Source organism: Pan troglodytes, chromosome 3, assembly GCF_028858775.2.
Source record: "Pan troglodytes isolate AG18354 chromosome 3, NHGRI_mPanTro3-v2.0_pri, whole genome shotgun sequence".
In the NCBI taxonomy this organism is placed as follows: Eukaryota; Metazoa; Chordata; class Mammalia; order Primates; family Hominidae; genus Pan; species Pan troglodytes.
In genome coordinates, this window is record NC_072401.2 from 120087237 (window position 1) to 120113383 (window position 26147).

At 37.7% G+C, this 26147-nt stretch overlaps 1 protein-coding gene across 4 annotated transcripts in view; it reads left to right on the forward strand.

Moving 5' to 3' along the window:
- The window catches only part of SYNPO2 (synaptopodin 2), a 172141-nt gene that overhangs the window by 29008 nt on the left and 116986 nt on the right, over nucleotides 1-26147 (forward strand). The gene's annotated exons all lie outside the window — the stretch shown is intronic.

A 26147-nucleotide genomic window follows, 5' to 3' on the forward strand; every position in this document is an offset into this window, starting at 1 on the left:
AAAAAGATTTGTGATAGAAATACTTTGGTATAATGTAAGGAGAATAACATGATTGCAAAATATTGGAAAAATAGCTAAATATATAGTAGCAGGCCCTATATACTAAATTTTTACGTTCTGTCACTTTCTAAATTCAAAGAACAAAAAAGTTAGAAGTACAAACTGAATTGGCAGTTTTCCCATCAAATTGTTGAGTTAGGTAGAAGAGAAAGTAAGTGAAGAGTGCCTGCTGCATGAGCTTACCTTTAGCAATCCTTCCCATTCAGCTTTTTATACAAATTCTTTGCCATACAAATTCCACATTATAAAAACTTTCTAGAAACTGAAAGTTCATTTTTTAAACAATGTTTGCCAACATATAATTCCAAACTGAAACCAGATGTCTTAATGTTTGCTGAAAAAAGTTATTTTATCATTTCACATGTACCCAGGTGTGTATATTTATATAATTTGTTTATATGTAATAGATTATGGTATATGAAAAACATTAAACAAACCTACAGATGTGTTTGGCTAAGTGGTTCATCCAATAGGTAATGTATTTTACACATTATTTCATAGTATTCTGTTCGTTGGTTGTTGAGACTATGTTCAAATAGAAATGGAAAGGGGTTTATCACTAGAAACAGGTTTGATTTCCTTAAAAGGCAGTTGTTTCTTTTTTCCTTTGCTTCTCTGGAGAATTGGCTGCAAACTGGGAATAGTTCTTCTCTGACTCATTTGCAGAGCAGCACTAGAGCATATAGAGTTCAGATAAAATTATAATGAAACATTCTAATTTGATGATGTGGAACAAGAGAGTAGTTTCTAAAAGAAAATTTTACAGATTGCGTTTACTTAAATCTGCTTTGCAGATAAAGTAAGTTGTTCCTTAAAAACAACTTAGTCCAAACATTGGGATAAGATTTTCATTTGCCTTTCAAACTCAATATTGCTAGTTTGCCAGAAGACATGACATACACAGTTATATTAGGTAGCAATAATTTAATTCTTCATCAAGTATTTTGAAGGTAATGCAATGACTATTTTAGATTTCCAAGTCCATCAAAATACAGATTAAAAAGTTTTTAAATGTTTTTAAAAATATTATTAATTGTACCAACCAGACAGAATACGCTAAAATTAGGACTATTATGAAACTAAATATACATTTTAAAAATTCTATGGCAGCACCAGCAGAAATGTTCTTTGCCATTTTTAGCATGGTGTTCCTAATGAATATATGCTTTGAATACAGACACTGACTCAGTCATGTGCACAAGTATTCAAAAATATTCATTGAATATTTAATCAAAAAGGCTTGCTTATTGAATACTTACATAATATGAGGGAGAGCAAATATTAGGCATTAATATGACAGGAAGCGCTAGTCGATCATTGCACTCATTCTTCTGAGCCTGGATTGAGCCTCCCTGTCTCTCAAGCTTGTTTCCTTGTCAGTCATTTGGAATTGATGAGAATTGGACTTTGAGCTGAAACCTCTTTGTAGTCACTGTACTTAGCCATACTCCCCTCTCATAATTTGGCTACTTTTTGCATACCGAAGTAATTGACTGAAAAAATAGAAGTTTATTCATCTAGGTATCAACTTTTAAAGCTGTTTTGATGTCAGTAAACATCAGTTAAGGGCATACCATAAATCAAACTGGGCTCTAGGGATGCCAGGATGAATATTATAAAGTTCTTCTCTTCAAAAAGCTTACATATTATAGAGGGAGTCAAATATGTGACCCAATTAGTGTAATATGATTTTGCAAGTGTTATTGTAGAAGATGGTATAGGGGACAGTGGAGGCACAAAAGAGGATGGAGAGAGATCGGAAAGTTTTCTAGAAGGTGGAATATATAGCTCGAAATATGAGAAGGTGTCTGTCAGGATGGAGGAGAGGATCACAGAAAGTGTTCGAGGCAACAGCCTTAAGGCATAAACCAGCACGATCTGTTAAAGAGACTGAGTACAGGAGTTGGCTACAACCAGAGGCTCACTATGCAGCAAACAAGATGTAGTGGAGAGTTAGGCAGGAGCCTCCTCATTCAGGGACTTGTGATCCCTGCTAAGAAGCTGGAGTTTGATAATGGCAATGGGAATCCACCACAGATATTTAAATAATGGGAATAATATGATAACGGATGGAGAAATTATTGGACGGATGAGAGACTGAAGGCTGGGAGAGCAGTTATAAAATTATCGTTTTAGTATAGGTGGCAGAAATTAGTGGTAGAGAAGAGGAGATAGATACCATTGATGCAAAATAATTGGATCCTGTAAGATAAGGTGGTTGAAGAGTTGTGGGAGGCAATGAAGGAGAAAGAGGAATCTGGGATGACTTGGATATTTGAGCAGAATTTAGAGTCATTTGTGTAAACAGCGACTATAGGAGAAGGAATAAGTATGTAAGAAAGATAAGGAGTTTACTTTTATGTATTTTTAGAGTGAGTTTGCTGAAGGACAGCCAGGGTGCCTAGTAAGCAATTTTATATAAGAACTCAGAGCTCAGGAAAAGGGAAGGACTAGAATTCATCTGTGTACAGCTGGTGGTTGAAGTCATTGGAGTGAGTGAGATCACTCATGTCATAAAAAACAACTTTTATCTAAGTGATTCGACTGTGCACGTATTAGAGTAAATACAAGAACACTTGGCACCCACAGTAGGCACAGCACCAGATACTTGTTCTGTCTTGGACAGAACTCTAAGAACAAAATAATCCACCATGGAACAGAGGAAAGGCAATAATTTTCTGTCTTTCTCTAAACTGTAAAGTAATTTAACCATCAAAAGAACTCTTTGTAGTTTGAGTGTAATGTAAGAAATATGTATTCCATACCCCAGATTTATTAAAATTGCATATTGGAACAATTTTGCTGAGGTTAAAATAAATCTTAAAACAAATAAATATTTTCACAGTACACATATGAAACCATTTTTTTTTGGACACCAATCATATAATAACCAGGCAGTAGGTGGGCAAACTGGCCAAATCAAGAATGATGTCTGGCTGGGGAAGATTGTTATTAAGATCCACCTGATTTCTTTTCTTTTTTCTTTTTTTTTTTTCTTGTTAGAGAGAGGGTCTAGCTCTGTCACCTATGCTTGAGTGCAGTGGTGCCATCATAGCTCACTGTGATGTCAGACTCCTGGGATCTGGAATCAAGTGATCCTCCCTCCTCAGCTTCCCTAGTAGCTGGGACTACAAGCGCGCATCAACACGCATGGCTATTTTTTACTTTTATTTTGTAGAGACAGAGTCTCGCTGTGTTGTCCAGGCTGGTCTTGAACTCCTGGCCTCAACAGATCCTCCCACCTTGGGCTCCCAAAGTGCTGATATCACAGGTGTGAGCCACCACACCTGGCCCAACCTGAGTTCTTTACCTAGTCCTTAAATGTTGGTATTCTGTAGGGTTTCATGGTCAGTCCACTGTCTTCTCACTCTACATGCTATCCCTTAGAGATTGTTTCATTCTCATAAGTACTACTACCATCATTATATTCATGATACCATCATATCTTTAGTGTGGATCTTGCCTTCAAACCCATCTTCGACACAACAGCCAGGCTGACGTATCTAGAACATCTGTCTGCCCATGCCACTGTCTTGATTAAAATCATTTGGAAGCTACACACAGTGGTTTGTGCCTATAATTTCATCTACTTGGGAGGCTGAGGTGGGAGAATCACTTAAGACCAGGACTTTGAGCCCAGCCTGGGAAACATAGTAAGACTCCATCTCTAAAATAAAATAATAATAATAATTAAAAAACCCTTCGATGCTTCCCCACTCCCTCCATAGCAAAGCCAAAGCTCTTTAATTTGGAAAAATAGATCCTTTATTAATTATGTCTTGTCTAATTCTCCACCTTATCTTTCTATTGCCACTTAAGCTTTAAATTCCTACAACATCAAATTGCTTACAGTTACTTTTCATATGCGCACACACACACACACACTCTTTTTTGACATCTTGTTTTCATTCTTGCTTCTCCCTCAATATGCAGTCCTCTCCCTCTTCCACTTGATTAACTTTTGTCACCTCTCCAGATAGCCAGTCTCGGCCCTAAATTAATTACCTCATCTCAGTGTTTTTATAATACTCTGTGCATATCTTTGTCACTTAACACATTGTTTCACAATTATCTTTTTATAGGACTGTTTTCCTCATTACTGGGAGTGCCTTGAGTGTTGGGACTGTATCCTGTTCATCTTTATATCCTTAGTGACTAGCATGGGCTTATAAATGGTTAAATAAATGAGGAGGGAGTGAATGTCCAAGGCAAGCTTGCATAAAAAATGCCTCCTTGTACTTGAGTGTAATTTTTTAGCCATTGAGTAATTCCAGTGAACCATGTGTAGATTTGTTACTCTGGAGTTGTTTCTGTTACCCTTTTTAATTATCGGATTCTAATCAGGTGTTGTCTAAAGTAGATGTACGTCTGCATGATAGGGTTATTTCTTTCCCTGAAGAAATCCTTCAGGTTTACAGAAAGAAAAAAGTTGGCTTTCTGTAATATAAGAATATGTATTGTAAAAATATAAGGCATACAGGTAGATGATTCCTTTTGGAAGTAAAATGTATTTGTGGTGCTCCTTACTTTATCCTTCTAAATAATTCCCTGAGGAAACTCTAATAGTTTACTTACTAGCTTGATGGTGTAGTCAAATGGGTTTTGCTCTCCACTCTTTTTTTTTTGAACCCTCTTTTCTACCTGCATATTCACAGGATGTAGATATTTGCTACTTATATATTCTACTGGAACCTACATGTTTATAAAAAGGGACACATATCATCTTTGTTCATGTAACCAAAGAGGGTTAAGGTAACAGCCTTTTTTTTTTTTTAGAAGATCAACTGGCATTTTCTGATTTCTGTTAGTTGTGAATATAGGGCTTTTATTATAATGGGATAGAGAGACTTAGTGTTGTCTTAAATTTTAAACTCCAGGGAGAAGTGTCTGGTATTTTTCACATTACATTTAGAGATCCCAGACAGATATTCGGCTCCAGTCTGTTAAAAAATAAAATCTTTTTATTAGAGTATCATCCATATAGTATAGTTTAGCCATATTTGGACTAGCTGGACTTATCTATAAATATATCTTTAGTTATACATCTGTACTTATAGGACAAAGTAAATCTTTAAAATAAGATAATGAATTCCATGGATATCTATTAAAGGAACTGTGGTTTCTTGCATATATTTTGGAAAACAAAATATTCTCTGCCATACACACAACATGATGGCAGCTTCAGAAAATTGGTGTTTCCTGGCAGAGTCATGGAATCAACCTAAATGCCCATCAACAGTAGATTGGATAAAGAAAATATGGTACATACACACCATGGAATACCGTGTAGCCATAAAAAAGAACAAGATCATGACCTTTTCAGCCACATGGATGGAGCTGGAAGCCATAATCCTAAGCAAACTCATGCAGGAACAGAAAACCAAATATCATATGTTCCCACTTATAAGTGGGAGCTAAACATTGAGTACACATGAACACAAAGAAGGAAACAACAGACACCATGACCTATTTGAGGATGGATTGGGGAGGAGAGAGAGAATCAAAAAACTACCAATCAGGTACTATGCTTATTACCTGGGTGATGAAATAATCTGTACACCAAACCTCCATGACATGCAATTTACCTATATAACAAACCTGCACATGTACACCTGAACCCAAAATAAGTTAAAAAATAATAATAGAAAATTGATGTTTCTGCCATATTGCACAAGTAACATACAATTTAAGAACCCAAATATTGAACTTTGAGTTTGCTTCCTAGTTTGAAATACAAACAAGATATTAGCTGACCTGTATCATCTCTTCTAGAATATAGATCCTGGCTGTTGAGTCCAGCTGAGAAAATGCCGCAGAATACAGATCTACTTGGGAGAGATATTGGCTCTTAACATTGCTGTAGCCTTTGTGCTACCCCTATATTGAAACTCCTTCTCAGCTTCCAGAACCACTCTTATGGAAAAATTCTTGCATGAGGAAAGGACAGACATTTCAATAGACTGCACTAAAAAAAAAAAAAAAAAAAAAAAAAAAAAAAAAAACCTGAGTTCATGTGGCAACATGTTTTTTAAGAAAGTCTTGAATGAATTGTTATTCTAAGTTTCAATTAATGATGATCTCAGCTGGAATAATTTGCACTTTTATGTAATTTGTGTTTCAATACATATGTAGTTGACAGGAGCTGTCTAGATACATCAGATTTACACATCTGTCAGTAAATCAAAGATTTAAATGTGAAAGGCAGTACCCAAGTGCTCCGTGTGGGTGTGTATAGTATTCCCCAGCAGATTAAAGACCAGCAAGTCAATACAAAGTTACAGGCATATCAAAAAGCAATCTCTTATGTTACAGGTATATCCTCATTCCAGGACTGTACATGTCTGCAGAAATCCTTTGCCCATTTTTCCTGAACATGGGAATCTACAATTGGCTGGAAAGGGTCAAATGTTAACAGTATATTTTAAATGCAAAATACAGAAACTTTTAATTTGGTGTTGGCCATTGCCTTTTAGTTGTTATCATTAGAGATGAACAAAATTATGAGCATTCTGAGTAACAATGTGGCCCTTAAGAGGGTAGAAATATTTCCCCAAACACGCATTCTGTACATTGGCAACACAGAAGTTACTAGGGGACTCAGAGCAAAGAAGCCCAAGCCCTTGGTCAGTGTGGTTGGATGGTCATGGATGCTGGCATTTCCTCTCCTACCTCTGCCCACATATGCCCATCTTTTCAGACACTTGACAGGCACTTGGCCTTTGGCCCTATCCTGAGATATATGGCACACTTCCTATGTGGACATGCTAGAGGACTGTAGAATCTCCAAAATGATATGGAGAAATTTTCTTTCCAATTGTCTTCTCTGACCAGGCAAAGCTCAGTATTTGGAAATTGGACAATCTATCCTGCTGGTATATCTGCTGTTTTAAAGGAAGATTTTTCTTTAGGCCACTCTATAGGCAATGAAGCAACTCCTCTTTAATTCTATTTCTGTCAGTCTCTCAGTTGCAAAAGCCCAAATAGTGTGCATTTGAGTTGAATAGCTAACATACTACTGGTTTATAGAAAATTATTCTACATGTTTTTGCCCTAGGCACATAAAGTCTATCATATCACCTCCGTAGCTGCAGTACTGCAACCACTAAATTCTTGGAGTGAAGGATAGGCTTGTTTTCCTTGCATGGGATGTGCACAGAAATGCACCATTAATTTCATTGTGGGGCAAGATGTAGCACTTTGCTAGAATCTGTGTTTACAGTTTAATTATTTTGGTGGAGTGCACCGAAGTTTTAAGAATGTGATCATTTCAGTGCCATGGTTATTCAAAAAAATGTGTTTTAGGGAGACATGAGGATGGCACATATCCCTAACATAAGAGAACCCAAGAAAATATAATTTTATTACCTGGACTGACTAACATGTGAAGCCCTTCAGTTGTGATTTGCTACCTAGGCTCAACAGCCAGTAATATGCCAGTTTTAAACCAGATGGCTGTTGGCCTCAAAAGCCCAGCTGACTTGGAAGTAACATGTTGTCATTTTTTTTTCTACCTCCAAATCCCACTCCAGTGGCATGTTTTTCTAGTCATAGTTTATTATCGTCACTTATGTCTCAGGCTCTCCACCTTAGTACAAGCCCCAGGTCTGCAGAGCTTGTGATCTTTGTCATTGTTTCCCCCTGTCCTTCAAGACTGGTCTGTAAGGACAGAGGCCTAGATATCTTGAGCTCTGCAGCTTTCCCAGAACAACATTCATTACCTTTAGACTTATTAAAATCTAATCCTAATAGGGTTCCTGAAGTAGTTGTATTCAATTAAAATCAGCAGGTCAGTTTAATTCTGTCCCCAGTATACTTTTAAGAAAAGGAAATGGGAACTATTTTAAGGATAAACAAGTGATGTATGCCTTCCTGCACAAACTCATGGGTGGGGTGTGTAATTATAATTCTGCTCGGTGAGTTTGGATAACAATTACAGATAGCCCAGTATAGAGTTGGTGCTCTGAAATCTCAGTGTGACAATTCCCCAACCTTGACTCAGAAATTTCCAGATATTTAAAATAAACATCTAAGAAGTACCATGATTTTTGCTAGGTACTGGGCAAACAAAGATAAATTAGACATGGATGCTGCCTCCAAAATGTGCACAGTAGTCGGTGGGAGGGCAGTAGATTATCCACCAGGCAGATGAGTAGGAGAAATATGGTTGCAGGAGATGGAGCATGCCAATTTGCAGTGACAAAGGTGTAGCATGGAGTGTTTGCAGAAATGTAAGCACTTCCATGTGAATGGAGAATGCAACTGGGGATTATAGGAGGTGTGCTGGAGAGGCAGGCAGAGGCCAGATTAGGTAGGCTATTGCAAGCAATGATACAACTCTTCCTCCTGTGAGTAGGTGATGGGGAGCTATTCAAAGCATTAGCAAAAATGAATTTTTTTCACATAATTCTTGAGTCCTGGTGAGAGAGGAAAAATACTTTTTATATATGTATGGAGCTGCTGGGAAGCTCTTTCACAGTGGAATATAAAGATGTGAATTATGACAGCTGGAGTGGGCTGAGGTAAATAGGACATTGTTAAGAAATGTTTAGGTAATGCAGTAGAAAGGTTTTGATGATCAGTTAGAGGTAAGAAAAAGAATAATAAAGGTGATTAAATATTCTTTCTGCCATGGTTAAATGGTAATGGCACATAATTAAAAGGTAATATATTGCACTTCCTGGAGTTGTATGGTGCAAATCTATACAAAAACACACAGCAACCCTGAGAGCTGGGTTGCAGTTTGGTCTCTGAACTTTCTATCAGTTAAAGCAAAGAAAAGAATATGATCAGTTAAAAGAGGCATCTTGTTAAATGGTGTAATGAAACAAAAACTGAAAATGCTGTAAGTTATAAAATGTAATAAATGCAGATTATGATTATTATAGTCAAATAGGCTTTTCTCTAGAGGAGCAGGGTGCTGTTGTCCGGCTCCCTTAAGTCTGTCAAATCCCCACAGTACACAAGCAGATCCCCTTCTTCCAGACCTTTCATCCACAGGGAATGAGAATGCTTCTACTCTATGCGGGATGCCACTTGGTTAACGGGATACTGAAGCAGCATTGATTTACCCTCTATTGGTCCCTGCGTAGGGCACCCCTGCTCATCAATTGAAATCTATTTCTTAGAGGCAAACTCAGGGAGACACTGAGCTGTCCTCCTGTATCACCTTCACTCTTCTTCTGGAGTCTTCTCCCTCTCCTTTTTTCTTTTCAAGCAACACCCAAAACTTTCATGCAAGTTAACTGTCTTGGTCTGTCTTGCTAGTTTGCCCAACATGCACAGCTTTGCCTGGATCCTAGCAGGTTCTGGGCAGAGAGGCAAGATGAAATTTCTGCTGTGGATATTTTCTGCATTAAAATAATCCATAATTTGACATTATTCAGGTATTCACTCTTCATTTCCTTCATTCACGGTAGCTGCTGAATTCTCTTTATTTTTTATTATTGATAAGACATAATGTTAGGATCAAAAATGGCCCTAAAGATGACCTTGACCAGTCCTGTACTTTGACAGATGAGGAAACTGAGGCCTAGAAAAGCAAAGTGAATCATTAAAGGCTATACAACCGGGTGGTATCTGAACCGAGTCTAAAGCGCAAGTCCTCTGACTCTCAGACAAGTCTTTCTTCCATTACCATGCTGTTTCCCAGGGCTTTCTTGAAATTGCATGTAAGAAAGAGAGAGAAAGAGGTATGTGCTTGAGTTTCAAAACTTTGGAGAGTGTTGAATATTTAATGTCCTGACTACAGAGTTTGCAAATGCTGTGCTGCTACCTAGTAATTGTTATTAAACAGTGAGATAGATAGATAGATAGATAGATAGATAGATAGATAGATAGATATCATTTGAATTTTTATAAAATTTACCTGTGCTATCAACTTTGGAAAAATGCATTCTGCCTGTATGTGTTGTACTGGCATTATACAGAAATTGGTCAGGAAACAGTGTTGATCTACACAGATTAAGCTTTGCCTTTATAATGGAAATGTATTAAATATGTACATTTGTGAATACTTCTTGAACTCCATCCTGGGAGGAGGAGATTGTCTGCAGGGTACTCAGGATCTGCAGAGGCCAGGCTGCTTGGCTCCCATCACAGGAGGTTTGCTAGGCAACCCAGAAGGAGCTTTCAAACAAGCCTAGATATTCCTGCCTGGCCTGCTGCCATTCTCCAAGAAGGCAAGTAGGCACAATAAATTAGAAGTGGACGGTAACAGTTCACATGTTGCCCTTTAAGAAGTGTTGATATTTTATGGCAAGAGGTTTGTTTGTACAGAACTAATCAGTCCATGTAGGGGTTTATTAGCTAATTGGTCAGAATCAAAACTTATAAAAAGCATTTGGAAAACAGTCATCTGTGATTACAGTGAAGGAAAAAACCCTTAGATGAAGTCAGAAATGTTGATCCTTGAGAAAGCTTGCCAACCTGCATATAAATTTGTGTGGGAAGAAATAAATTTAAAATAAGTCCTTCTATACTAAACTTTAAAACTTCTGCATGCAAGGAAAAAAAAAACCAGATGGCATAGGTTTTATGAGGTCATAACTAGTACTTTGAGACTTGAAATTCCAGACCAGTTCCAATGGCACCCACATATTTGCAGTAACATTTATGTAGAAAGATTAGACATTACCGAAAGTCTCAGGCCATCCCCATGCAGATACAAAAAGATGCTTTTTCTTTAACCCTCTTTTATTTACTCCTTTATTTTATAAATGCCTGGTGAAGGAGATTAGCCTGTTTATTAGAGTGAATCAAAATGCTTAAACCTAGTTATCTTGGGATACTGTGAGACAAAGTTTGATTATGTTGTATTTTTGTATTTGTATACTGATACATAAATACCTATGTGGTAAGATGTAAAGCAGCTTCAGAAGCCTTGGGTAATAAATTGTTTCTTGTTCATGAACTAAGCCACAGTCCACAGCCATGTACTTTTTGTCCCATACTTGCTTGATTGTAGTACTTATAATCTTGTAATAGACACACTTGTTTAATTAACAGTTTTCCATAGAAGTTTGTGAGCTCTGTGAGGAAGGAACTGTGTCTATTTAATTCACTGTTTCTTTGCCAGCATTTAGGAAAGTACCTGGTCCTTGGCCACATAAAGAAAAAGAAAGGAAGATGTATAGAAAGAGATAAAGGAAAAAAAGGTAGGAAGGATGGAGGAAAGAAAGGTAAATGGGAAAAAGGAAAGGATGGAGGGAAAGAGAGAAAGGAAGAGGAGAAAGAAGAGGAAGTGGAAGAGCAGAAGCAAATAATAATCATAGTAATAAAGCCAGTTTAGTGGCTACTTTTTATTTGCCATAAAAATAAGGAACTGGCCAACTCTTTGGATCTTTTCAAATGGAATGTTTCTAAGTTTGCATGAGTAACTGAGTTGTATGTATCTCTAAATTTATATCAACATAAAGAATTCTGAGTATCCTATAAGAAAATCATATAGCCTCTCAAAGTTTTAAAACCATAAGGCTTCTAATCTCATTTTGACTATTTATTTAGAAAAAAATAAATAAAAATTTTGCTACATTTTCCTAAGTAAAGTGAAGAGCTGTCTTTTAGTTTTTAATAGAAGAACTTGTACTTCATTTATTCTTCAATGGAATCCCACCCCTCACTTTAGCCAAATGATTTCTCCAAATCCTCATTTTTTGTTGTTGTTGTACAAATAGAGTCGCTCAATTATCTCCCAAGGCTCTACAAAATCAAAATAACTTTTTCCTAAGCTAATTATTATGGAAAGTTCCAAAAAGTACATGTGTACATTTTCTAATAAAAATATACAGTGATTATCATAGATCGATTGGTCTGGTTTAAGTCAAATTCCATTAATCAAAACCTTCAATCAACTGATTTATCGTGGATGCATACATTTGGTTTCTAATTTATTTATTGTCTACATTCTGCTTTTAGAAGAAAAGGGAAAAGGACCAATAAGCAGGTGGTTAGTATTAATTTAGTAAATAAAAACTACATCTTCAATATTATATTGTTGGAATAGATGGTTATAATGATAAACGTCTTTAAATTAATGTTCATAATAATGGCCAGATAGAACTCTAACTAAGAATTTGCAGATAATCTGCTGTTTAAATAACATTGTATTAGGTACTCAAGCAGAGATAATATAGATGTGCCATATATGTTAGCAATAATGAAACTTCTGAGCATTTATTATGTGCCAGGTATAATGCTAATGCTTTATCTACACTTGCCTCATTTAATCCTCACAAAAGTCCTGTGAGAATTGTTTTTCCATTTTACAGACCTAGAAGCTAAGAGAGAAATAAAGCAACTTGTAAAAGATCACACAGTTAGAATTTTAACATAAATTTGATTCTGACTTTTTGTCAGTTGTTCTAGTTATCGTATTTTAGTACTTTTTACCATCTTCTTCATTGCTTCCTTCCCACCCTTACTTAAACTGTGTGGTGCATACTTCTGTATAGCATTTGCATATTGTATGGGAATAATTTGCAGCTTAAAAAAAACTTTGCCTTTTTTATGAGAGCACAAGCTCTTTGAAGTCATGGTACAGGGTTTTTCCTATTTGCAGCAAAGGGCCTAGGGCAGTGCCTGTAATCTAGCAGAATTCAGCAAATGTTTGTGGAATAAATGAGGGGTTCTATCTGGGTGTATTGCCTCCATTAGATTACAAATAGCATATGCTGGGTGAGGTGGCTCATGCCTGTAATCCCAGCACTTTGGGAGCCCAAAGTGGAAGGATTGCTTGAGCCCAGGAGTTCAAGACCAGCCTGGGGAACATAGGGAGACCCCCATATCTACAAAAAAAAAAAAAAAATTAGCCAGGCATTGTGGCACAGCTGTAGCCCCAGCTACTTGGGAAGCTGAGGTGGGTGGATCACTTGAGCCCGGAAGGTTGAGGCTGCAGTGAGCCATGTTAGTGCCACTGCACTCCAGCCTGGGCATCACAACACTACCTTGCCTCAAAAAAAAAAAAAAAAAAAAAAAAAAAAAGGTAAGTACCTTGAGGAGAGGGAAATATCTCACTTGTGAATTCTTTGCCCACAGGGATGACTTAGATTAAGATTTATTGAATTGAATTAAGGATTTAAATGAGTGCTATACAATAAACATTATATTAAGTTATATTTATTATGTTAACTGAGATGTGAAAATACTATCATATCTTAGATACATGTTCAATAAAGATAGATAAAATAACTTACAGGACTTTTCAATGAAAAAAGAATACAGTTTGTTGGATTCTCACAATAAACCTCAGAAATTAAGGATTCATAAGTAAAAACAAAATTCATGATTGAGGGGTCTATGACTTGTCCACATTCACAGAGCTATAAGTAGGAGAGCTGGGATGAGAACCTAGGTCTCTGACTATTAGTTTGGGTGCTTGCTATGATATTTAAACTATTATACTACTGACATTTCAATTTGTGAAAACAATTCCCCAAATATCTAGAGTTATTATGCTATTATTGTTTTTAATATTTACTGAAAAATTACAAATTGATAGGTTCTTTTGTGAAAAAATTTATACAATATAGCCATGATATGCTCCCAAGGAGCTTTACTCCTCCAGGAAATGCAGAGAAAACCAATCCTGTGTTGAAATAAATCCATAGCACTCCTTTTCTTTATAATCTAAACTGTATAAAGGACTTATCTCTGCTGTATAGATCAGGAATACCCTGGAGTAAGTGAGGCATAGAAAATTATGTAAGCAAATCAGTGGGATCCCAGATTCTCAGAAACCAGCTCCACACCCAATCCATTACTACCTACCTGTATACAATTAATCTCTTTCCATTCCTTTGGCTAAATTGAATCAAGAGCTCTTTGGTTGGGATTGCCAATAAATGCCTCAGGCTTTTATGGAATGCCTAGTATAGGGACAACCTTACACATAATAAAAAAATCAGTAAATGTTTGTCTATTTCCTGGGTGAAAACTCCTTACTACGTCAGTCAGTAATTTGAATTTGGCGAGTTACAGTTTTTGTTCTGAATACCGTCACTGCTTCAAATTTCTACTTGTTTTAAACTCTGTTCATATTACTCATTTTGCAAGCTGTGAATCTAGCATAATGAAGTATAAGCAGTGTACCTGCTGCTATAAGTAAGCCATTGGATTTTGTGGTCATCCACATGCTTGTCATCTTTCTCTCAGAAGGCATCTTTTTTTCTGACTGAAATAGGATCATTTCCAAGCAGTCTTCTATTCATATATTTCTTACTATTTATAAGAATTTTCACTTTGAGGATCCCAGGATGTTCAAAAATAGATGAGAGCATTTTCTTTGGCCTACCTGTATTCTGAGATAGAGGCACCACTGACCCCACAAGAAGTAAGGCACCGTTTAAGGTGGAATTCAAAAGAAGATACCAGGTTAGAAAAATAAGTCCTCTGAAAAGCTTCCCATCCTTTCCTTCAGAGTTACAGCAGAGTTTTGAGCTTGTAAACTTGTTTGCATCTGACATGTTATTGTTAATAAAATATTTTATCCTATGAAAGTGAGCATCTTGAAATAATTTATCTTCTGCTGGTTATAAACTTAAATTGCTTAAACTGGTTCTGATTTACATTGGCCAACAAATACCTAGATTTAATATTTTGTAGATAATCGATTTTTTTATCCTGGTTAAACAAGAGGCCTTCATAGAAACTGAGCACAGATTAAATTTATGGTTCATGTTCGGCAGAAAATGGTTTTCTCTACGTCAACATTAAGTTGAAACATAAGAACACCTGTGTAAGAATTTGTTTTCTGTAATTTCAAACTGATAACCTTAAATAACCATTGTTAATAAAACTGATAGAAAAGTGGTCGATAGTTCATTGGGATCATTGTATTGAAACAAGAACCTGTCTTTGTGGAGTGTCCCTTACAAATCTTCCAAGGACTATGTGTGGTCCCTACAACAAAATTTCTCACTTCTCTGTAGCTTTACGAATCTTGCCCATGAATAGCAATGCTGCGAGGAAACATGAACTGTAACATGCTCCACCCTGAAAATTCACAATTTTATTTTAATACCAGAACTTGCTAAAAATCCATTTTTCTAGGAGGAGCACTAAGAAAAAGGCCATAAAAATAAATAATGTTTAAGGGGGAAAGACGAGTGGAAATATTTTATGTCAATGATGAAAAAGGAAATAAGTTCGGGGTTTTCTTAAATTATTTGAATTCAGTTCAAAGGAAAGCCTTAAGTTTCCTTTACAAATATGCTGGCAAAGTAATATTTATTATAGGTTTCCAAAGTTGGACTATATCAAGTTCAATAAGGAACAAGGTAGAACTTTAAGTCATGTTATTTAGGGTAGTGCATCCTGGAATTTTTATTGCAGTGCCATATGTGGGAAATGAAAATATTTCTACAGCATTTTGGGCAAACAGGCAAGGCTGCTCCTGACCAGAGGCTACTGATGTGGGGTCTTAGTCTGCCTCTGGCCCTGGCCAGATGCCCTGAGGACTGAGGGAAAACATCAATACCTTCAGCATATCAATTGGCCACAAGTCAGCAGCCAGGAAAGTTCTATCCTGGAGGCAAGGTTGATATTACTATTTAGCCTCAGTATATGTTTGTAGTTTTCACTTTTTATTTTTAATCACATATAAACATAGATGAGTAAGGATGGTAACATTTGAATCCAGCTAAGGATGACTTATTAATATGTGTCAAAACCCAAATTCTACAGACCCAAGGTTAAGGAGGATTGAAAAACAACATACAGAATAGTTTATGGGTCTTATAGTTCTAGTGCTGAGAAGTTACCAAAACCTTAATCAAATCAAGAAATTATTTAAGCAGTTAATATAATCTGTTCACAAGGTCATTAACACTGTAGGATTTCTAGATTGGTCATAGCTGCTTTTTGTTGTTGTTGTTGTTGTTGTTGTTTTTTGGACAGTAACGTTGCAAGGAGAAAAAAAGGATTGAGTTTATACATGTAGGATGAAAAGTTTCAATAAAACTGCTTTAGATCTTTAAATTCTTATTAATTTTTCAGTTGCAATGCTAGTTAACATGGTTTATTCTGAAAGAGATACTGATGGTTATAGAGACCAGTTTTTTGGATAAACTAGGATTTACGTGATTCAGAGATCAGTTTTAGCGAGATCTCTTGATTGCTATGTAGACCCTTGTATGCAGACTGCAGCTGGTCTCTTTTCACTTTCTGAGAATGGGATACTACTTTACACATAATTGGATAAGAGTCAGGAATAACTTATTTGCATGTGTGAAAAATACACTCAAACAGCTTAAATCAAAAGGAGACTCCACTGACCTGTGTAACTGAAAAGTCCATTGGGACACCTGGCTTCGAAAAGGCTGGATCTACTAGTCTCGTGATGTGATCAGGTCCAGGTCTTTCTCTCTTCAATTCTTTGCTTGGTTTCCTTGTTGCTGACTTCATTCTAGGCAAGATCTCTCCTGTGGTTCTAAGATGACTACCAGTTACTGTAGAGACTACATACTTCTCAATGCATAACTCATGGGAAGAAAGCATATTAGTCCCAGAATTCTCAAGACATCAGAACTGGATTAAATTACATGCTCACCCCAACCCAATCACTGTAGCCAGAGAAATGAAATGCACCAAATACTTAGCCTAGCTTCAAACCCCTTCCCACCACTCCACAATGCGATGCCAGTGAACTACACAAGTCATCAAATAGAAATTTATGGCTTTTAGAGTGGTGAGAATGGATACTGGAGACGTAATCAACTCTACAATGGAATCTTAGAAATAGAATGAGACTTTAGAATCTTCAGCCAAATGCTTACTGACTGATCAAACTTTATAAAACATTAAGCAAAAATGGTCATTTAGTCTCTGAAGATACCACTCATGCCAATGAACCAGCTACTACCTCCTGAGACTGTTTGATTTTTGAACTGTTTAATTTGGCAAGGCCTGTCTTATATTGAACATAAATTTGCTTCCCATTGTCCTTTATTCATCGGTGTTTATTTTGCCCTTTTTAGCCACAGAAAGTAAATTCAATCCTTCCACATTACAGCTTTTCTAGTATATATTAAAATATTAATAGTTAAGATAGTTATCCTAAGCTGCTTTCTCCAGGCTCAATATCCCCCATTCTTTCATCTGTTCTTAATATTAAAAAGTTTAGAATACCCTCACTATTTTGGCCACTCTTCTTTGTATAAATTCTAGTTAATCAATTCCAAACTCAGACACACAATTCCATGATACGGACATAGAGACTCCCAGTGAGGCCACTGGGAAGTAGTTTATTCCTATACGTGTGAGTAGAAAGAGACTGAGTCTAAATCTTTTGCAAAATAACTTTAACAGCAGCTTGCTGAATAAGCCAGTCTCGGAAATGATTACCTTCAAGTAAAATATACACAGCCAGAATGAGTGCCAAAAATATGTTTTGGAACATGATCTCTCTAATCTGTAATCATTAATACTGGGCTTAATTGCTTAATTTTTTGTTGTCGTGGACCTGATGTTTGATTTTTAAATTTTTATAAATTATCAGTATTTAAATCAATGTATACATAATAATACAGTTATGTGCTACATGTGATAGTAAACAAAGGACCACACAATGGTGGTCATAGAAGATTATAATGCCATATTTTCACTGTACTTTTCTATGTTTAGATGTGTTGAGATACACAAATAAGTTGGCAGTTGAAAAATGCAGGCGCTGGGGCGCCAACCCCCAACAAAGCTTAAAATGTGCGTATAACTTTTGACTCCCCCAAAACTTAGCTATTAATAACTTACTGTTGACTGGAAGCCTTACCAATAACATAAACAGTTGATTAACACATATTAATATCTTGTACACTATATACATTATAAACTGTATTTTTACAATAAAGTAAGTTAGAGAAAAGAAAATCGCAAGGAAAACATATTACTATTCATTAAGTGGAAGTGAATCATTACAAAGGTTTTCACCCTTGTCATCTTCATGTTGAGCAGTCTTCATGTTGCGTAGGAGGAAGAGAAGGGGTTGATTTTGCTGTCTTAGGGGTGGCAGAGGCAGAAGAGGGGAGGAAACAGAAGGGGAAGCAGGAGAGGCAGGCACATGTGGTGTAACTATAACTGAAAACAAATGTGCCTAAGTGAACCCATACAGTTCAAACCTGGGTTGCTCAAGGGTCAACTGTACTTATCATCATCCTACAATTGCCCAGGGTATTCAGTACAGTAACATGCTGTGTAGGTTTCTACCCTAGGAGCAGCAATTGGCTTTGCCATATAACGTAGGTGTGTAGTAGGCTATACCATCTAGGTTTGTTTAAGAACACTCTCTGATGTTCGCCTAAGGGTTCATTTCTCAAACATACCTCCATCGTTAAGCAATGCATGACTGTATATGTATGAACTCTTCAATTTAATGTATTTAATATTTATTTATTTATTTTGAGACAGGGTCTTGCTACGTTGCACAGGCTGATCTTGAACTCCTGGGCTCCAGTGATCCTCTTGCCTTAGCCTCCTGAAGAACTCTTTATTTTTTAAGATAATTCTTTTTATTTTCTCTTATAAAAATGAAAGAGAAAGAATTCCATCAAAATGGCCGTGTTCAGATACTATTCGTAAACTGAACTCTCAGGTCACTGACATTACTGTTAATGCTCTCCAGCAGCATGATAACCACCCAGGGTACACAGCCTGGAGCATTTTGTATGGGAAATTTGACAAACAGATGGTCCCACAGCTGTTCTATGGGGGTAGACAGCTGTCTTCCATCTATTTCTCCATTTCCCCCATCCTATCCATCACTACTATCTTCTTAAACATAAGATCACTAACAATTATCTATCAAGCCTGTGGTGTCCTCCTCTCTTTCATGAAATACTTACACTGGTGTTAACTCTGAAAAGGACTGGTCCCCATCAGACACAGGAGAAGTGGGAGGAAGTTGAGCAGTGGTTTAAGGAAAGCCTGTAATGAGGTGTCTGGAGCGCCTCTCTCTTCATCCAGTCCACCACCAAGTCTTGTACATCAAATCTACTTCCACAATACACTTCACATACACTCTCTTTCTCCCAATTTTACTGCCACCAGTAGTCTAATCATCATCATCAGCCACTTGGGACTCCTGCAATGACCCCCAAATTTGTCTCTTTTCATCCTCCAGTCTGTTTTCCAAACTGCAACCCAAAGACTTTAAAATGCAAACAGGACCACGTTTGTCTTTAGTAAAACTCTCCAGTTACTTTTCACTGCACTTAGGATGAAATACAAAATTCCTCATAAGTTTTGCAAGGCCCCGCCTACATGTCCAAGTACATCTCCCTTCATTCTCTCTATTGCTCAGTACATGTCAGATACACTCATTTCCTTTCATTTCCATTACTAGAACAAACTCTTTTCTGCCTCGGGACCTCTGCACATACCTCTCCCCTGCTTGAAACACTCCCTGTCTCTTTGCCTGACAAACTCCTACTCATTATTAATTCTCAACCAGTGTCGTTTAGTCTCCATTCTTCCCTAACAGCTCATTTTAGGACCCCATGTTATATTCTCCAAAAATATCCTCTAATTTTCCTTTGGAGCACCTACATGTGTACTGCTTACGTGTCTAAAGTCTGCCTCAGACAGTAGACCATAAACTACAGGAGAAGTGGCTTGGCCTACTGCTGGATCTCCAGGGTGTAATCAGATTGCCTGGGTTTGAATCCTTGTGCCCTCACTTGGCAGTTGACCTTGAATACTCAGCCTCAGTTTCTTCACCTGTACAATAAAGAAAAAAAATATAACTTTTTAAAAAAGATTATTGCAAGAATCAATCACAAAATCCTTGTAAAATACTAGAGTGCCTGGCACATAATAGGTGTTCAATCTATAATGGTTATTAGTACAGTTGTCCCTTGGTATCTGTGGAAGATTGGTTCCAGGACCCTGCTTGGATACCAAAATCTAAGGATGCTCAAGTCCCTGGTGTGAAATGGCATAGTATTTTCATATAACCTATATGTATCCTCCCATATACTTAAATCATTTCTAGTTACTTATATTACCCAATGCAGTGTAAATGCTATATAAATAGTTGTTATGCTGTATTTTATTTTTAAAATATTATTTTGGGCCAGGCACGGTGGCTCACACCTGTAATCCTAGCACTTTGGAAGGCCGAGGCAGGCAGATCACCTGAGGTCAGGAGTTCAAGCACACCTGGCCAACACGGCGAAACCTCATCTCTACTAAAAAATACAAAAAATTAGCCAGGCAGTAGGCTGTATAGCCAGGTGGCAGGAGTCTGTAGTCCCGGCTATTTGGGAGGCTGAGGCACAAGAATTGCTTGAACCCGGGAAGTGGAGGTTGGCAGTGAGCTGAGATCGCCCCACTGTACTCCAGTCTGGCTGACGGAGCAAGATTCCATCTCAATTTAAAGAAAACATATGTATATTTATATATATATATGTACATTATTTTGAATTGTTATATCGTTATTTTTTATTGTTGTTGGGTTTTTCCCAAATATTTTTGATCTTTGTTTGGTTGAATCCGTGGATGCAGAAACTGTAAATATGGAAGGCCAACTGTATATTATTATTGTTTTAAGATGCTTACATATTGTAGGCAAAAGTCAGTAGGAAATAATACCCATTTCTTGAATAATTCTAAGAAGTTATTGTTATTCAAATTAGAACAGTGCTACAAAAATTGTTTTCACTGATAGCTTCCCTGTGGTTTATCCCTCAGTACTTTTTAAAACTGTCAGACATTTCAGGCTAGCCATCCTAATACATAACTTAGTCTCCATTTCAGAGGTTGTCTTAAAATATTTGAGTTTTTAAACAATTTGTAAGAGATATGTAAGTACTTACTTTCAGATGCATTGAAAAATAATTCACCATTACTTTCTGTTTTTTCCATTGAGATTGCTGAGCTGAGCATATTTCATACACAGGGCACTCTGTTTGGGCCTCTTGACAAAGAAATTTTATTTTTATAAACTTCACCTTCTGGAGATAATGATAACCTTTCCTTTTTTACTCTCTACATTCACTGTCTTCTTAATGGTATTTCCATGGAGGAGCTTTTTATACCTTCATCAGGGTACAGTAAAAATGCTGCTCTGTGTAAAAGGATTATGACGCTGTACAGATTTTCACTGTCAGACACCTTCCTTTGGGTAAATATTTATGTGAAATGAGGCACCGAATTTAAAATAGTCCTAAAGAAGCTGCATACTCTCCTTGACAACAACAACAAAGAAGTTTGTGTGTGCACAGTTGGTTTAGCAGTGTCTGGCATAGAGAAATGAAGACAAAAATACACTTTGGTCCTGTAATATTTATAGCATTGCCAGTTTAACCGTCATGTCCTATTTAGGAATATTTTTTGAGTGAGCTTTATTTTAATATCCAAGAACACAGTCTTAAGTTGCTGAGCGACGCTCAAGCTAACTGGAGAGGACAGAGAAGTACTTGCGTGCTGTTCTGTGAAGGATGAAGAGGGAACTTGGCGTTGGTAGCATCTTCCTAAATTCTTGCTTACCCCAACAAAGAAGACATTGCTAACAATGAGGTAGCCACTTGCAAATGCTGTGTTAAGCTTTGTAGGCTTTTGTAAGAAACATTGTCTTCATGAGTTTATACGTGAGAAAGGCAAGAGATTCCGTTTTGTAATTCTGAATAATGCCTATCCACGTATGGCAGCAACTTGTGTGTGTGGCGCACCTATTATGAGAGAGTGAGGCAGTCCATATAGTGCTCATATTCCAGGTGACTGCAAGTGAAGCTAAAATGCATCATGACTTTTAAATTTTGAATCTTTCTGAAATGCACATAATCTTCACTTTAAAAACTAAAAATAATTGCCATCATATTATAAATCTATTAAACATTTACATATGCTGCCTGACTTCCCTAATAGAGTTACCTGTCATGGTTTAAGCTCCTTAGAGACTCAGTGTTCTCATGTAACATCACTTTTTGAACTGTGTTTTGTTAAACTGTGTGAATGTGCTGGCTTGGCACTAAAGGGCATTAGAGTGCCACACACAAAGCATTTTAGCCTTTTAGCCTTTTCTCTCTTCTTTTTTTTTTTTTTTTTTTTTTTTTTTGAGATGGAGTCTTGCTCTGTCCCCGGGCTGGAGTGCAGTGACGCAATCTCGGCTCACTGCAACCTCCGCCTCCCGGGTTCAAGCGATTGTCCTGCCTCAACCTTTCGAGTAGCTGGGACCACAGGTACACGCCACCAAGCCCAGTTAAGTTTTGTATTTTTAGTAGAGACGGGGTTTCACCATGTTGGCCAGGCTGGTGTCGATCTCTTGACCTCATGATCCGTCCGCCTCATGATCCTCCCAAAGTGGTGGGATTACAGGTGTGAGTCACTGCGCCTGGCCGCCTTTTCTCTCTTTCAAGCTCTCAGCTTTTCCGTCAGTGTGTGCGAGCATGTGTTCTTCTAGTTCTGTCTTCTCTCCCCTCTAATTTTCTATTTCTAAACATCTGTGGGTTAGAAAACATTAGAATTACTTCTGAAATAAGAGTAAACTGTTTTCAGCTAATTACCCAAAGGACTGCCTTACAACTTGTGAAAGCATGCAAGCTTTCATTTTTTTTCTTTCATTTGACAAATATGTATTGAATACCCGCTATGTGCTCGTTATTGGACTGAGGACAAGGTGGTGAGAAAACTGGTCCCTGCCATTGATGGAGACATTAGTATGATGAGGTCGGTGCTGTAAGGTGTGCGGTCGGACCCCCACCCCTATCTGGGAGTAGTCAGGGAAAGCACCCAAAAGAAGCAATGCTTGGGGCTGAGTCTTCAACAAAGACTCTGGACAGGATGGTTTTTCAGATGATGAAGGGGACACGGACAGAGTGAGGCTGGGAGGAAGTGGAAGAGTGAGAGCATACCAGACAATGCTTTTCCTCCCACCTCCCACCTCTCTCCTGTCACCCCCATCTCGCTCTGCTTTGAGGACTCCTCTTGTTCCTATTGATTCATGTTGGTGCTCCTCCAGGTTCTGCCCTGGACTGTTCATTCAGCTCCCTCTTTCAGGGTCATCTCATAGCTGCCGTTACTGTTCCTTGTAAGTGAGTTTAAAATCATTGGGACGTAATTTGTAAATGTTCCACCTGTAGAGCATCTCTCTTCCCTGCTCCAGAGAAGCACATCCAACTGAGTATTGGACATGTCGACTTTCATGTCTAACAGACACCTCAAATTCAACCTTCCCTCCAGATTGGATTCTCTTCCTGGGTTCTTTGTGTCAGTGAAAGACACTACCAGACAAATCTAGTCAGGTTTTTGAGCCAGAAACCTTGACTTCTTCCTTTCTCCTCCTCCCTTTCAATTCATCAGCTCTACTTAGTTCCTCATCTTGAACATCTTTCCAGTTTGTCACGTTCTGTTCATTCCCAGTCACCAACTGCATTCAGGACACTGTCAATGTTTTCCTACATTGCTTCACTAGTCCACTAACTGGCATCTGTCCAGCTCTTTCCTCACAATGCAACCAGAAGGATCTTCCTAGTAAGACAGATCAAACCTGACCACCTGAATCAAATATTTAATGGCTTCCAATTGCCTTCAAGATAAACACTCTAAATGAATCTGCCCTCCCAGTCTCCTACTGCAACTTGCCTATACCAGGCCATTTATACATTTTTTATCCTTGGATGAAATTTATTTCTCATGTATTCACCTTACTGACTCTAATCCTTCCTCAGGGAAACTCTTCTGGCCCCTCTGACTGGGATAGGGTCCCCTTTCTGTCTGCTTCTTGTCTCAATGATTTTAATTTGTAGAGGTGACTGAATGATAACATGGAGAGGCAGAGGCTCATGCCACTAAGCTTTTTATGACTTACATTTCCCGAAAGGAGGAGGCAGCCCCACTATGCAGACCACACGGGGAAACACCAGTGCCATTCAGAAAGCAAAAAAGAACGAGGGGAAGGCAGAGGCCACCGCCTTTACTGTGTTTTCCATAGGAAAGGCAAGGCGAGGCAGGGGAAACAGTTTAGGGTTAGCCAGTTTGAATAATTCTGGCAGGCTTTGGGACATAGGAGCTATCCCTGGTTGGCTGGGTTTCTAGTCCTGTGTTGATTTAGGGCAGGAAATATTGGCTTAGTGTGTGAGAGATAAAGGAAGTGGTTAGGGAGATGGACTCACTAATGCTTGGTTTACATATGAAAGGAATACTGGACGGCAAGTTATTTATCATATTAGCAATTAACTAGCTCTGGGAAGGACAGTCTCTCCCCAGCCCTCAAGCCTTTCTATTCCATCAAAATATCAAAACATCATAAAATACAGAATACAAAAAACATGATTAATAAATGCACTACTCTACCACCTATTGTGGGAAGGTACGTATCTCACTATATTGTAACACATGTCCCAAACTTGCTATGTTGTTTCTTGAGAGCAGGCATCTGTCTATCTTGTTCACCACTGTAACCCCCGTGCCCGGCATGGGGTCTCTGGCACTTGGTATATGCTCAGTAAATATTGACTGAATGGAAGAATGAATGGACAGTTTTCTATCTTGTGTACATTCTTCGTGTTTCACCTGGAAAGCATATTTTTTTCTAAATTTAGATTTTGCTCTATCAATTAATTAAAACATATTTTCATTTACTTTAAATGTGAGGGTTTTTTTCTTTCCTTTCAAAGTTTAATCTGGCTCAGCAGTATAATGTATTACTTAAAACCCTATAAAGAGAATGACTCATCTCTACATCCCTGTGTCAGCCAATGGTTCTTTACTGGGGATAATGTTGCCACAGGGGACATTTGGCAATGACCGGAGACATTGTGGTTGTCACAACTGGCATCTAGTGGATAGAGGCCAGAGATGCTGCTAAACTTCCTGCAATACACAGGACAGCTCCCCTAACAACAAAAAATTATCTAACCTAAAATGTCAGTTGGTCGGGTGCAGTGGCTCACACCTATAATCCCAGCACTTTGGGAGGCTAAGGTAGGCAGATCACTTGAGGTCAGGAGTTCGAGACCATCCTGGCCAACATAGTGAAACCCCATCTCTACTAAAGATACAAAAATTAGCTGGGTGTGGTGGCGCACACCTGTAATCCCAGCTACTTGGGAGGCTGAGGCAGGAGAATCTCTTGAACCTGGGAGGCAGAGGTTGCAGTGAGCCAAGATCATGCCACTGCACTCCAGCTTGGGTGACAGAGCGAGACTCCATCTCAAAAAAAAAAAAAAAAAAAAGTCAATAGTGTTGAGGTTGAGAAAAAACTTTATTAAAGGATGGTGTGTTGACAAATTTACCTAAAAAGACCTCACACAACCAACCATGTCCCCAGACTTCTCCATGAAGCAATTACAAGGTAACTTGCTGATATCTTAGAAGTAAAGACAGCAGCCCTAAGGGGAAAAGTAATTTTCAGAGGAGAAAACATTGCAAGCTACAAGAGAGGGGCTCAGTATCAGAGCAAATAATTAGGTGGATTGAGACATGGAATGACAATGCTGAAGTCAGGGTTTAGCATGAGAACCAAAATCATAGGCTTTTTAGCTGACAGTTAAAAGGTATGACTAAATTAACATAAGTGATGTGGGGGAAGGGAACAATTATATAGAATTTGTAACTTCAAAGTTGCTCTCTTTAAAATTTGAGTTGTTTTCTCATGCTAACATGCTGCCGTTGATCAAAGAGATGCTGTCATATCTTTTTGGAACTGTCTTCATGTGTCATGCTCTTTTGAATATCATCAGTGGTAGTAAACATTGCCCTCTGAGGCAGGAATTTGGTTTTAGGAAAAAATTAAGTTACTTGAACCCTATATAAGATGAATAAGGAAAGTCATCCATACTCCCAATGCCATTTTCATAAAAATTGAGGACAGGCTATAAATTAAGTAAATCTGACTCTAAAGGCAATTTTAAAATGAGTGTTAGAAATGTCTTATGCCAAATCAACATCACTGTGCTAAGTGTGTACCTCTCAAGGTGACTGTTTCAGGAGAAACACTCATATTGAGGTGTGTGTGTTAGCAAAACATTACTTGACAGTCATGTTGCTTTCAGTGCTACATACCTACGTGGAAGTAACGCCACATTTGTGTACAACCAAATTTCTGTTAAGATGTTTATTAAAGATATTACTGTGCTTTTTACATGTTAAAGTTTAATTTC